Source organism: Camelus ferus, unplaced genomic scaffold (genome assembly GCF_009834535.1).
Source record: "Camelus ferus isolate YT-003-E unplaced genomic scaffold, BCGSAC_Cfer_1.0 contig1193, whole genome shotgun sequence".
NCBI classification, from domain to species: Eukaryota; Metazoa; Chordata; class Mammalia; order Artiodactyla; family Camelidae; genus Camelus; species Camelus ferus.
In genome coordinates, this window is record NW_022587722.1 from 1 (window position 1) to 14,616 (window position 14,616).

Here is a 14,616-nt window from a genome sequence, read left to right on the forward strand (position 1 = left end):
AATCTTTCTTTTTTGTTGTTGGAGGGGTAATTAGCTTTATTTATTTTAATGAAGGTACTGGGAATTGAACCCAGGAACTCATGCATGTTAAGCATGTGCTCTACCACTGAACTATACCCTCCCCACCTTTTTTTTTGTTTGTTTTTAGACATTAGCTCTACTGAGCAGTCAGGGTTGAGAATCAACCTGTAAAGTGTAGACAGCCTTGGAGTAGAGAGCAAGGAGAAGCTGCCCAGAATCCTGCAAGCCCCACCAGGGGCAGCCAGAGACACAGGGAGCCTCGGGTGGGCTGTGAGGAATGTGAACTCAACACTCCCCAATGGTGAAGATGACAAAAATGTTTCAAGCACCCACTTCCCAGCAGCGTTTGTTCTGACTTTACTAGATTTCCAGTAATACTGAGTGAGAATAGAAATAATCTGGACACAGGGGTCAAATTCAATTGCTGGTTCTGACCATTCTTAGCTGCGTGATTGCTGATTAAAAGGTTACCTGTCTGCCACATGTAAAATGGGGGACCTAGAACCGTGCTCGTGGGCTGCTGTGAGCATAATGAAATGACACCTATAAAGGCCCTCCTGACTCTCAGAGGTAATTGCTACTATTGTCCCCATTTGGGACACCAAGAAACAGAGACACAGAAAGCTTCAAATATTTGCCCAAGATGAGGGTTCAGGTCAGGAATCAACCCAATGCCTTCTTGGCTCCAGAGCCCAGGATCTTCTTATGAACAACATGGGGCTGCCAAAGCTCCCTGCTCTGAAACCTACCTCCTTTGGCTCAGTTCTATGGAGCTTGCTCTGCACAGATGTATTCACTGCCTGCCTGCCCACCCAGTGTCTGACCCCGGCACTCCTCCCTCCATCCACACATCACTTCCTTGGGCACACCAACCCTCAAGAGGCCATTGCTGTGGCTACTCGGATGTTTACATGGAAATGCAGGTGGCAGCCCAGCTTTTTGCTATAGATGCTGCTGTCAGTGGAGGCAAAGAGCTCACAGTTGGTGGGGGAGGCCACTTCTGGTCTCCTCCTTGGCTGGAGAGCTGGATGAAATCTAATTTCCCTCTTCAACTTTAACATACAGCATGAGAGTTATGTAAGGCCATCTGGCCTCTCAACATAGAAATGATGTCCCCGCAGTCGTACTTAACATTGTAATCTCCTGGATCCACCAGGGAGCAGAGGCCATGGCCTGTTGTCCACCAAGTTCTGTCTCCTTGCACGACAGCTACAATGGGGTGAGTTAACACTGGGCTGGGAAATCTACAATTCCATATTATTTCCTGACACTTGCAGGTCACCCAAATAGCCCAGATCCTCCAAGTAAACAACTTATAAGAGAAACTGAGCTGACTCACCTGTCAGACTCCTGATGGCAGGAATGATTTGGCATCTCCTGCTCTCAGGATGATCCTTTCTCCTTCTGTGTGCACTTCTCCAACTGAAAGAGATTGTTCTTTGTTTATAGGTAAGGGAGTATTTGTGGCTCTCTGACCAGAACCTTCAAAAGTAGAGCTCTTGGTGAAAATGGAAGCATGGCACCCACATCTCATGAGCTCAGCTGCCAAACAGCCTCATCTACTCAAGACTGTGGCCAAAGCCAGTGGTCCATGCTGTTGAGTGTTGGGTCTGGAAAGCAATGTCTCCACCACTGAGAAGCTGCCCCACCACTTGTGCCCTTGCCCCCATCCATGGGGAGGTGATGCATCCATGGGATGAAAGCCTTGAGGGCACTAGGTGACTGTGAATGGCTGGTACTGCTCCCCATGTGACCCATGTTAGCCTTACGTGCATAAAATCCCCAGAGACCCCTGCTTGAGGGAATGAGTCACCTATAAACCAACTGTCCTTGGGCCACCTAAGAAACAACACAGTATACACAGTGAGCCACCCACTCATTGAAGTCCCCTAGGCTCACAGATCCCTAATGTGACACCAAGTACCCCCAACAAACAGAAGACCCTTACTTTATAATTGACTTGAGAATTCTACTGCCAACACTGCCTTCCACCTTCCACTTATGAAGTTCTTTCCACTTTGTCCCCTGTTCTGCAATTGTGCAAACAGTCCAGAGCTCCTTCATGAGACAGGAGGGAAGGGGGCCCGGGCACAGCCATTAAAAGGATGGCACAGCCATTAGCACCAAGATGGTGGAAGAGTCAACTCCCACTAGATCTTGAGCTTCAATACACTAACCAAAATACAGAAGGATGTTAAATGGCACTCCCACAGGTGCCAGGACAGGTTCAAGGCTGACCATAAAAGATCAAAGGGTGAGTGGTGGCCCAATTCCTGGGAATCCCAGCACCTTCCCCAAAGCAGTTGGAATATTCCTCCCACTTGTTAGCATATGAAGATACTGAGTGCATAAAAACTAACAACCCCACACCTCGTGGCTGTTCTCCCATCTGAGGAAGATGGCCCACACACTGTCTGTGGAGTGTGTATCTACTTTTACTTTAAACTGGAGCACCCAACCCCCACGCCTCATGGCATTCCTCTTGCCTTCTGAAACAGCCCACTCTGTCTATGGAGTATGTATCTCTCTGAGTAAATCTACCTTTACTGAACTGTGGCTTGCTCCTGAATTCTTTCCTGTGCAAAGCCAAGGACCCACACTTGGTGAGGTTTGTCTCACGGACCCAACCAAGACCTGGGATATGGCCATCCCCTCCCCCACATTTTCCTGTATCATACTTTCCTTCCCAAAGGATCTCACCTTGTGCACTCCAAACTAGACAGCACTCATGTGTCCTGTCCTGGATCTGCTTCTGCATGTGTCATTTCTCATGTCCACTAGGACATCACCTTCATGAGGGCAGGGATTTGGTTCTGTTCACAGAAATAGCACCAGCAAATTGCAGGTGCTGGAGGAGTATTAGTTGGGTGAATGAGCTGTGGGAAGTCCTGGGAATTCCACATGGGACTTCTAGCCACTTGGGTCCCAGCTGAAACCAGCTGCTCCCTGCTATTCATGACTGACCTCTAGCCACCACTCTCTGCTCTGCCATCACCTGAGCTGGGGTGAGCTGAGATGAGCACACACTCCAGAGACTGTGGCAGCTGGTTCGTGAGGTTTCAGCACCCTTCCCCCTTGACTGGTGGGGGTTACTCAGGATGGACTGAAGGCAGTACCATGTGGACCGCCCTACCCCACAACTCACTTGAAGCACCAGCACCACACACAGGGGAAACACTGGCCCTTTCCAACCTAAGGAGAGGGACTATGGGTGAGAAGAAGGTGTCCGTCAATTAACAGTCTCTTTACAAGCCCAGCCTAGGAAAAGCTCTTTAAAGACACTTTGGGTATCTTCCTTGTGTTTCTGTAATCCCTCTAGATTTTGTCATTTTAATCTATGCATTAGAAATACAGATTCTCTTGAAATCTGTATTGATTTTCAATGAAAAAAATCCTTAATTTCCTTCTCTGCTAAGAAAATTACTTCACTTTATATTTAAAAAGCAGCTTCCTTTCATTAGTTTCTATCTTCAAACACCTAATTTCAGAAGAATCTGTGATGCAGGACATGAAAATCGTGCTGTGCTTTAGCACATACAGGTGGGCAGGGATGAAATGAATGAGGACTGATCTCATGAGGTGGGAAGGCTGGGGCTGTTTTATTCCTGCTACAGATGGAAGGGTCCATATCTGTGAGGGTGAGGAAGGACCAAGGATGAGAAACCAACATTTTCTAACCCATTTCTAATTTTCAGAGTCCCAGACAAAACAGTGCAATTGTATCAACAAAAACAAGTACGTCTGCACCCTTCTAAAAGCACGCTACAACTTTACTACTACACACAGCACTCTGTCGCTGACCTAAAGGCTGATGACAGCAGAGAAATTTGCAGGGCTCTGATTCTGTGCTCATCCCTTTTTGTCTTAGGAGACTCAGGCAATTTCCCTCCTCTCCGTGAGTGTCATTTTCCTCATCCTTCAAATGGGAGTGTAACAGCCATTCATTTCCTCAGTGTCTATCCAGCAACAGGAGACTGCTTATGAAAACAAACAAAACAAAACAAACAAAAAAACAAAGCAAAACAGCAATTCTGATCTGTGCTGTCTTCCTCCTCCTCCCTGAACTTGAACATACAGAGTAAAATGGCATCTTTCACTAAATCCTGAAATTAAGGAGCAGTTCTGATGAGGGTCACAGGACTAACGTGTCAGAAGGGAAATGACCTAGTGAAAAAGAATAAGTTGCGAGCAAATCCTCAAAACCCGCAAGGGTGCAAACCCTGGGAGCTACAGGCATGTGTGGGAGTTCCTTAGTTCCCCATTTCACAAAGCCGAGAATTTTGCAGGGTCCAGGAAAGACACAGATAGCCCAGTACAACCATGCCATATTTTGGAGTACACTGGGGCCATATCACTGCTGACCTGCACTGCTGTGTGTCCCACAGTGAGAGCCCTGGGTGGGGTGACTGTGTTTGAGGCTGGAGAAGAACTTCCTGTTCTGTCTATTTTGCTCTCTCTCTTCCTGCAATAAAACAACTGGCAGGACTCTGGTTGGGAGCCCTGCACACATATTGTCTGGCAAACAACACACCAGCCAGCTCTAGCTGATCAGAGAGAGGACTCTTCTATGAACATATATACACCAAAGGCAGGCAGAAGGCTGCCTGCGACCTTGGGAATCCAAACCAGCTTGTCGTGTTAATCAGGATATTAGACATCTAAAGAAAGTGTGCACCAGATGAAGACAATGCCTGTAGACAGTGTAGGTGGATATGTCCAGCAGTGTCTAAGGACAAGGCATGCTCTGGTAGATGGGAACATTTTGGTTGCTTTAAGAGTTTGCTGCTGAAGGGCTGGGGCATTTCATTAGGCCTTGAAACTCCAGACGTCTATACTCACAAAGGCAGACAAGGTAGGTGAGCCAGCTCAGCCTTTATTCCAACTTCCTAACCAAAAGGCTATGAGGTTAAAAATATATTTCTCAGACTCTCCTGCAGCAAGGGTTCCAGATGTGGCTTTAAAAATGCCCATCAGATTTTGAGATCAGCAAATATTAACTACTATATATAAAAATAGCTAAAAAATAAATATCTTCTATATAGCACAGGGGATTATATTTAATACTTTGTAATAACCTTTAATGAAAAAGAATATGAAAAGGAAGTCATACATATATACGTGTATATGAATAACTGGAACGTTGTGCTGTACATCAGAAATTGACATATTGTAACTGATTATACTTCAATTAAAAATATATATGTATATATATGTGTGTGTGTATATATATATTTTTTTTTAAAAATGCCCATCAGCAGCATCTGAGTGTCACTGAAAGAAGAAACCCAGATGAACGGAGGCAGAGGTGGTTGGAGGAGCTACATTATTTTGCTGGGTTGGATGCAGCCAGCATGGCAGAGATCTAGATGGAGTGGTCAAAACAGCCACTCACTGATCTGCAAGTGAGTTAGGATAACAGCTTCCTGAAATCCTCCCCACCCCTCCTGATGAGCCAGGTGTCTGGCGTTTCTCTGGAAATCACTAGGCACAGCCTGGAACTCAAAGGTAAAAATTAAAAACTGCATTCAGGCAGCGAAGAGACTGGCAGGATGCGTTGGACAAAAGTAGGTCAGAAACAACAAGGAATGGGGAGGGGAGAAAACGTGTACTGAGGACCCTGACTTCAGCAGTGGGTTGTTGGTGTTGAGGACTCTGAGTCAGTATGAGTAGATGGACTGTTGTGGACTAAAATGGTGGCCATTGTTCAGATAAGTGTGTGATTTTGACTATATTTATTAGAAGAGATCTTTTGTTTTTCCCTTCAACATTGATCATTTCTAGGGAGGAGAAAAATACTCTGCCACATAACATCTAAGTGCAAAAGAGATGCTATGGGATGATGGTGGTATGAAAAATTTCAGTTCTGCAGTTCCAAGGTTTCCTTAATGAGGTTCACAGCAATAGGTAAAATAAAGACATCATCATATGTACATATCCTTAAAGATACACATATGGTGCTATAAGTGGGCCTGAAAAGTGTTCTGCATTCTAAAATCTGATGAAATAAAATCAGTAGCTCAATATGCCTGTCAGCTTTATAAACATGATGTAGCTAATGATCACAGAAAGCAAGATCAGCTAGGAAATTTGAGATTTGTCTTTTCCAGTGTCAAAGTTAATATTTTTTGCTTAAAACCATTTTTTTTTAATTAGGGCTGTCAGAGCCATTGGTATACGGGGTTCAGTAGATGTGTTCAGATGTTCTAGACAGTGAATCAGAGCAAAGACTGAGGTTTAGACAGTAGTTAAATGTCTCAGCCATGTGATCAGCACCAACATATTGATATACTGAAAATCCTTTAAAGTGAGAACTTCATTAAAGTAACGAAAAGAAAGGGAAAAAAAATTGCCACAGACTAGTGGAAGTTTTGTAACATGTAAAAATGACAAAGGGATATTCATGAGCGTATTTTTAAAAACTCTGACATTTTAATAAGAAAAACAACAAACTGACAACAGGTTGCACACTGCTCCCTGTAGGAGAAGCCATGAAGATGGACTCTTATGTGCATGGGGCTGGAGCTGTAGAATTAGATAGTCTTGCAAGTAACTCACTTAAAAACAAATGCAAATGGGATACACTTCTCGAATATCTGAGTGAAAATTTTGGAAAACTTACTCCTCTATGAAGCAATGACAATGGAAAAATTTGTTAAAATTAACCTCTGCAGAACTCTGGAAATTAAACAAAGGCTTCCAGCAATCTGTGGAGTGTTTATTTGAGAAAAAAAAAAAAAAAGACAGCTAAATCGCCATAAAGATAGTGAGTTTTGTGGCACTGTAACTTGATCTACCCCTATCCCCGTATCCTCACCTAAATGGTGGCCTTTAAAACAACAGTCTCACAATCAAGGTATGGGCAGAAGTGGTTTGAAGTTACCCAAAAAACTCACCCCAAGAGAGCTGTCTCTATTTGACCTATCTCAAACTCATGCTGTGCAAACAGCCTATCGCCAGAGTGTTTGTGGAAAACAATCAGCAGTGAGTATTTAACATTACAATTGCCTGAGGCAGTGGTACCAGTTGAGGTTGACTAGATGCTGACTAGGAAACTTAGAAGGCAAAATTGAGTAATGAGATGTTCTAGGGGTGGAGGTAGGGTTAAAAAGCTCCAAAAAATTCTGAGAATTGTAGAAGACCATACACATGTGTGGCACATGGCAAGGAAAGACTTGAGAAAACCTTAAGCCTTCAACTCTGGCTGAACTAGAGGCTCTGCATAAGCAAGGGCTAAAGGCTATGGAAGAGCCGCAGACTGCCTGATGGTGCTGAGGGCATCCTCAGCACGCAGACACATAGCCACCTGGCAACAGCTCAAACGATTGGCTCCAGGCATTGAAGGAAATCACTGTCCAATCATTACTACAGTGATGACAACTAGGCTTTCTGTACTCATACAGATCTCATGGCCATGTATGATAAAGAATACAGACTTTACAGAATTTGTTCAAGAAAGTAACTAAATAAATAGCTGCAGCAGCAATGACAATGGAAGCAATGATAAACCCTGGAGATGAGGAAAATCTGGCTCTCAGATCTGGCACATTGTAATATTTTAAATGTTCAGTTTTCAACAGAAAATTACAAGATGTACAAAGAAACAGAAAATTTTGGCCATAACACAGGGGAAAAAGTAGTCAATAGAAACTCCCTGAGGAAGCCCAGCCTCTACACTTACTAGAGAAAGACATAAATAAGAAATTACACATATGTTCAAAGAGCTAACAGAAACCATGCCTAAAAGATTAAAGTACATGAGCATCTCATTGTACAGAGAATATCAATAGATAAAATTTATATTAAAAACCAACTAGAAATTCTAGAGATACAAATATAATGACTAAAATGAAACATTCACTAAAGAGGTTTCTCTGTAGATATGAACTAGTTGAAGAAAAAGTCAGTTAACTTAAAACTATTGAGATTATCCAGTCTGTTGAACAGAAAGAAAAAGGAATGAAAAAAAAAAATGAACACCTTGTCAGAGATAGGTAGGATACCATCAGCAATACCAATACACACACAATGGGAGTGCCAGAAGGAAGGAGAGAAAAAAAGGGGCAGAAAGAACATATAAAGAAATAATGGCTGAAAAACTTCCCAAATTTGATGAAAACATTAATTTGTACCTCCCAGCAGCTCAACAAACTCCACGCAGTATAAACTTAGAGACATCTAAACATAGGCACACCAGACTCAGTGTGTCAAAATCCAAGAACAAAGAACCCTGACAGAAGGAAGAGAAAAGTGGCTCAACATATGCAAAGGCTCCTCAGTAAGACAAACAGTTGATTTCTCATCAAAAACCATGGAGACCAGACAGCAGTGGGATGGTATCATCAAAATGATAAAAGGAAAAGACTGTCACCACGTATTTTAGATCCAGCAAATGATTCTTCCAAAAAATTAAAGGAGAAATTAAGACACTCCTACAAAAACAAAATCTGAAAGAATCCATTGCTACCAGGCTTGCCCTAGAATAAATACTATGGATAGTCCAGCAGGTGTAAATGAAAGGACACTCACATGAAAAACTAAAGAGTACTAGTAGAGATAACTACATAAGTAAAAAAATAAATAAATAAATAAAACAGTATAAATAGAGTAGTTACATGTAAGTGTTTTCTTCTATTTGATGTAAAAGACAACTGCATAAACAATACTTATGAAACTGTGTAGATGGGCTTATAAATGCAAAAAGATGTAATTTGTATGACAGTAACAGCATGAGGATGGGGATGGAAAAGATTGATACCAAAGCAAAATTTTTGTGTACTATTGAAATTAAGTTGGCATTCATGTGAACTAGATTGCTTTAAAACATGATTTCAATTATAATCTCCAGGGCAACCACTTAAGAAAATACAAAAAACAAACAAACAAACAAACAAACAAACAAAACAAAACAAAGAATGCTTCACAAACTCGCCTAAAAATGAAGAGGTGGGCACACTTCCCAATTCATTCAATGAGACTAGTATTACACTGATACCAAAACCAAAGTCATCACAAGAAAACTATAGACTATCTCTTATGAATATAAATGCAAAAATCCTCAACAGAATACAAGCAAATCCAATCCAGTAACATATAAAACAGATCACAATCAAGTGGGAAGTATCCAGGTATGCAAAGGCAGTTTAACATATAATAATCAATTCATGTAATATGCCATATTAATAGAATAATGAATAAAAACTAGGAATAGAAGAGAATTTCCTCAACTTGACAAAGAACATCTATGAAAAGCCTAGAGCAAATATACTTAATGACAAAAGACTGAATTCTTTCCTCCCAAGATGAACATTTTACTAGAGGTTCTAGTTAAAGCAACCAGACACAGAAAATAAAGCCTCTAGATTAGAAATAAAGAATTAAAACTATTTTTATTCCAGATGACATGATATTATGTATTAAAATAATAAGGAATTCACCAAAAAACCTTTTAAAATAAGCCAGTCCAACCAAAGTTGTAAGACACAAATCAATATATTAAAAAGTAATTATATTTCTATTCAACAGCAGTGAATAATCTAAAAATAAAGTGAAGGAAACACTTTAATTTATAATATCATCAAAAAGAATAAAATACTTAGGAATATTAAGAAAAATGTGTGGAATATGGAGAAAAAATGTGTGAGAACTTGTATATTGAAAACTGTAAAATACTACTGATAGAAGTTAAAGATGACTTAAATAAATGGAAAGCTCTTCTGTGTTAACGGATCAGAAGCCTTATTACTGTTAGGAAAGCAATTGTCCTCAAAATGACCTATAGATTCAATGCAACTCTGGCTTTTTTTGCAGAAATGAACAAGCTGATCCTAAATTTAATATGGAAATGCAAGATACTCAGAATAGTCAAAACAACCTTGAATAAGAACAAAGTTTTGAAGTTTCCAAATTCAAAACTCACAAACAAAACTGTAATCCATACAGTGTGGTACTTGCATAAAGGACAGACAATAGATTGATAAAAAAGAACTGAGAGTCCATAAACAAACTCTTACACTCATCCAGTTACTTTTTGACAAAGGTGCCAAGACAATCCAATGGGGGAAAAATAATATTTACAGAAATGATGCTGGGACACCTGAACATACATCTGTAAAGAAAGAAAACTGAAACTTTATCTTACACCATTTACAAAAATTAACTCAAAATAAATCACAGACCTGAAACTATAAAAGTTTTAGAAAATGAACACTGAGAAAATCTTCAGGACGTTGGATTACAAATGCTTCTAAGATATGACACCAAAAGCACAAACAACAGAAGAAAAAAAAATCAGTCTAACTGGATTTCAGTAAAATTAAAAGCTTCTGTGCTTCAAAGGACATCATCAAGAAAGTAAGAAGACAATCCACAGAATGGGTGAAAATACTTCCAATATTTTCCCTGTTAAGGAACTTTTATCCAGAACAGACAAAGAACACTTAAAACGTGACAATACAAAGACAATTACAATTAAAATGGGCAAAGAATTTGAGTAGATGTTTCTCCAAAGAAGACATACAAATTGCAAATAAGCACATAAAAAGATGTTCAACATCAGTAGGCATTAGGGAAACAGAAATCAAAAGCACAATATCATGTCACTTCATACCAACTAGAATGACAAATATATATGATACATGATATATAAATATATATCTATAAACCCGGTAATTAAAAGTGTTGATGAGGATGTGGAGAAACTGGACTCCTCATACATTACTACTGGAAATATAAAATGGTGCGGTCACTTTAAAAAATACTTTAGCAATTGCTCAAAATGTTAAAAGTAGAATACATCCCAGCAATTCCATTATTTGATATATTCTCGAGAGAATGGAATATGTGTGTTTGCACAAAAACTTGTCCATGAACATTTACAACAGAATTATTCATCATCAACTGATGGATGGATAAGCAATGTGGTGTATTTACAACAATGGCATATTATTTGAACACAAAAAGGAATGGGGTACTGATATATGCTACACCATGGATGATCCTTGACAACGTCACACTAAATGGAAGACAACAACCACAAAAGGCAGCATACTGTACGGTTCTACTCATATGAAATGCGCAGTACACGCAAATCCATAGAGGCAGAAAGTAGAGTGGTGGCTGCCGGGGCTAAGAGAAAGGAAGGTTAGGGAGTGACTTACTAAAAGGTACTGGTTCCTTTTGGGGGTGATGGCTGCACAACCCTGAAATGTACTTAAAACCCTAATGCACACTTTCAAAGGCTGCATTTTATGGTATGCGAGTTACATCTCCAAAAAGCTGTTATTCTTGAAGCTGAGCCCACCTATGGAGCACCTGGCACAGCACTGACTGTGGCATCTGGAGGGGGAGTGACCTGCCCCTCCACCGCAAAGGAGAGCAGCACCTTACCCAGTGTTGGAGGGGTGCGATCTTCTTGTCAACAGGCACTATACGCAGCACAGAAAAGGGGGCCAACAGAGGGCCTCTAGAAACAGCAAGCTGAGTTCGTGTAACAGGGCAAAGACACAAAGACCTCTCAGTAAAACCATTAAGAGCACACAATCTATAGGAGAACACATCTTTGTTTTTTAAATCTTTTTTATATCTGTTTTATTTTCTATTACCTTTTTAATCTTTACTTTGTAAACAGTTGTATATGTTTACAGTTCTCATTTCATTTTTAATTCTCTTGGTTTTGATCTGTTATTGATTATTCACAGGTTTCAAATATTGTGTTTTGATTTTTTTGTTCTTTTTATTAAGGTTTTTAAAAGACATCTCAACTCGATTACTATTCTGCTTCAACTTGGTCCTTCTATTATTGATTACACAATGTTTTCAGTTTTTTTCCCTTATTTTAAAATTCACTTTTTTTGTTAAAATCTATTATATTTTCTATTACCTTTTAAAAATTTACTTTTTAAACAATTGTATATGTCTCCAGTTTTAATCCCTTAATTTTTTTCTTTTAAAATATTTTTATTTTTATTTTTATTACTTTAAAAAATACACCTCATTTCATTTTTATTTCTCTTGGTTTTGATGCCCTGTTATTGATTATACACAGGTTTCAAATATTGTTTTCAGATCTTTTCTCCTTTTTTTAAGGTTTTTAAAAGACGTCTCAACTCAATTGCTATTTCTGCTTCAACTTGCTCTTCTATTATTGATTATACACTGTTTTCAAACCTTCTTTTCCTCCATTCTTTTAAAATCTCTCTCTATTTTTTTAAGTTTTATTCCCGCATAGGCTTTAGATAGATAAATAAATAAATTCCTTAAGGACCAAAATAGATAACTGATACTCCTTAAGCCACAGTGCCAGAGAGATATGAGCAATATGAAGAAGCAGAGGAACTACTCCCAATTAAAAGAGCAAGAGAAATCCCCTGAAAATTTGATGAATGGAATAGACATTGATGGCCTACTAGATCAAGATTTCAAAAAAGAAGTGATCAAATTACTGAAGGAACTAAAAGAGATAGTGTTTAGAGACATAAAATATGTCAAAAACAAAATTGAAGCTATAAAGAAGAGCCAAGTAGAATTGGTAAATTCATTGTCTGAAATGAGATCTGACCTAAAGGCTGTACAAAGCAGACTAGATAATGCAGAGGAATGAAAAAGTGACCTAGAAGACAGGACAACAGAAAGCACCCAATCAGAACAGGTGAGAGAAAAACAAATAAAAAACAATGAAAACAATATAAAGAACACATGGGATAATATAAAGCACGCCAATCTATGAATAATAGGGGTTCCAGAAGGGGAAGAAAGAATAAAGGGAATGGAAAAGGTATTTAAAGAAATCATGACTGAAAACTTCCTAAACCTAAAGAAGGAATGAGACATCCAAGTACAGGAGGCTCAGAGGTTCCCAAACAGGAAGAGCCCAAACAGACCCACATCAAGATATATAATCAAGATGGCCAGAGTCAAGGATAAAGAAATGATCCTAAAGGCAGCAAGAGAAAAACAAAGAGTGAGTTACAAGGGAATCCCCATAAGGCTCTCAGCTGATTTCTTTACACAAACACTACAGGCCTGAAGGCAGTGGCAAGATACATCCAAAGTCCTGAATGAAAAAAAGATGCAGCCTAGGATACTTTCTCCAGCAAGGCTATCCTTTAGAATAGAAGGAGAGATAAAGAATTTCACAGACAAGCAAAAACTGAAAGAGTTTAGCAACACTAAACCCATGCTAAAAGAAATATTGAAAGGTCTACACTAAATAGAAAGGAAGCAGGATGCTATAGAAATGAGAACTCATAACTGGAAAGGTGATAACTACCATGAATTACAAATAGAATAACATGAAATTGTAAAAGAAGACATCTAAATCATTGAGTGAAGCAAGAAAATATAGAGTATTATTTTCTTTCTTTTTTTTTTTTAATTTTTTGTTCTCAGTAGGATGGGTTTGAGATTACATTACTATCGGTTTACTACACACAGTTACAGTAATTAGTTAACAGACTTACAAAAAAGTGTAACCACAGCCAAAAACTTACAAGTGAGTCACGAAAACTAAATGCAATCCAAGATAATACAAAGGAAAATTACCATACCACAAAAGGAAGAAGAAAGGAACAAAGAGGAAATACCAAATCAACTGCAAAAATTAGTTCAAAATAGCAAGAAACACTCATCTATCATTAATTACTGTAAATGTTAATGGGCTAAATGCTCCAGTCAAAATACAGAGTGGCAGACTAGATAATAAAGCAAGAACCTTCAATATGCTGCATACAAGAGACCCCCTTTAGGGAGGACACATATAGAGAGTGAATGGACAGAAAATGATATTCCATGCAAATGGAAACACCAAAAAAGCAGGTGTATGTAGCAGTACTGATTTCAGACAAAATAGACTTTAAAACAAGGGCCATAAAGACAGATAAAGAAGGACATTTTATAATGATTAAAGGAGTAATACATGATGAGGATATTATAATCATTAATATATATGCACCCAACATAGGAGCACCTAAGTACATAAAACAACTACTAACACAGATAAAGGGGGAAATTGATGGGAATACAATCATTGTCGGAAATTTTAACACCACATTAACATCACTAGACAGATCTTCCAGACAGAAAATAAATAAGGCAAGAGAGAAATTAAATGATACAATAAAAAAATTAGATTTAGTGGATATTTTCACAGCATTACAACTCCCAAAAATAGGATATGCATTCTTTCCAAGTGCACATGGAACATTTCCTAGGACTGATCATGTACTTGGTCACAAAGGAAGCCTCAACAACTTTAAGAAGATAGAAATTATCTCAAGCATCTTTACTGACCACAATGCCATTGAAACTAGAAATCAACTACAGAGAAACAAAGGAGAAAAAAAGGAAAGCATAGAGATTAAATGACATGCTATTAAAAAAACCAATGGGTCAGTGATGAAATCAAAGTTGAAATTAAAGAATACCTTGAGACAAATGAAAATGAAAACACAACCACACAAAACTTATGGGACGCAGCAAAAGCAGTGCTAAGAGAGAAGTTAGGGCAATACAGGGCATCCTCAAAAAAGAATAACAATCTCAAATAAACAATCTAACCCACCAGCTAAAAGAATTAGAAAAAGAAGAGCAAAAACACCC

At 38.9% G+C, this 14,616-nt stretch overlaps 1 non-coding gene across 1 annotated transcript; it reads right to left on the minus strand.

The window, feature by feature from the left end:
• Positions 1-49: 49 nt before the first annotated feature.
• On the minus strand, positions 50-121 carry TRNAV-AAC. Its single transcript has one exon. It is a non-coding gene; the product is annotated as a tRNA-Val (tRNA).
• Between the last annotated feature and the right edge of the window lie 14,495 nt (positions 122-14,616).